Below are 723 nucleotides of genomic sequence, written 5' to 3' on the forward strand. Positions count from 1 at the left end.
TAATAATAATAATAATAATAATAATAATAATGACGATGGTGGTGGTGATGATGATGATGATGATGATGATGATTTTGATAAAGCCACATAAAACAAATTAATATGAAATCACCATCTTCATAACCAGAAAGCTTCTCGCGCATGCGCGGATCCAGCAAGGGCCCAAATTAAAATGTTAATGCATATAATATAATATGCAAAAATTTGCGCTAATCACGTATCTATCATAAGAGTGTTGAAAAATTGTGGATCCGCCTCTGTTCGTGACGTACCGGTACATGAACGTCGTCCAATGTGTCTTGCTTCTGTCAAAAGGTGGAGTTGTGTTTTTAATCATGTGTCTATAACATTGTAACTGCCTTCTTTAATTATTTTAGCTCCAATTCGTAATGTGTGATTTTACAGCTCCGTGTTTCCGCCTCCGTCGACTCATCTCTCCAATGTCTACTAAATTTCCTTTGAAATATTTTGATTAAGTGTTGGCGAGTGTCCCAAACTCGCTATCATAAAAATGCTGCCTACATACATGTTGAATAATCTTATAATGAACAATTCACACGTTCACATTTTCCAAGTGTAACAAGTTGTATACCAGGTTTCAGTGTGAGTGTGCAAACATGTAAAAAATTTCCGAGATTTCGCCGGGCAGGGGTCTCTCTGAGATGTCTCAGAAGAAAAACAGGCCAACATTAAAACAGGTAAAAAAAAGTACAAGTTTTCAAA

The sequence above is a fragment of the Anneissia japonica genome, unplaced genomic scaffold, assembly GCF_011630105.1.
Source record: "Anneissia japonica isolate Jap-2015-1 unplaced genomic scaffold, ASM1163010v1 scaffold288059_len961885_cov194, whole genome shotgun sequence".
In the NCBI taxonomy this organism is placed as follows: Eukaryota; Metazoa; Echinodermata; class Crinoidea; order Comatulida; family Comatulidae; genus Anneissia; species Anneissia japonica.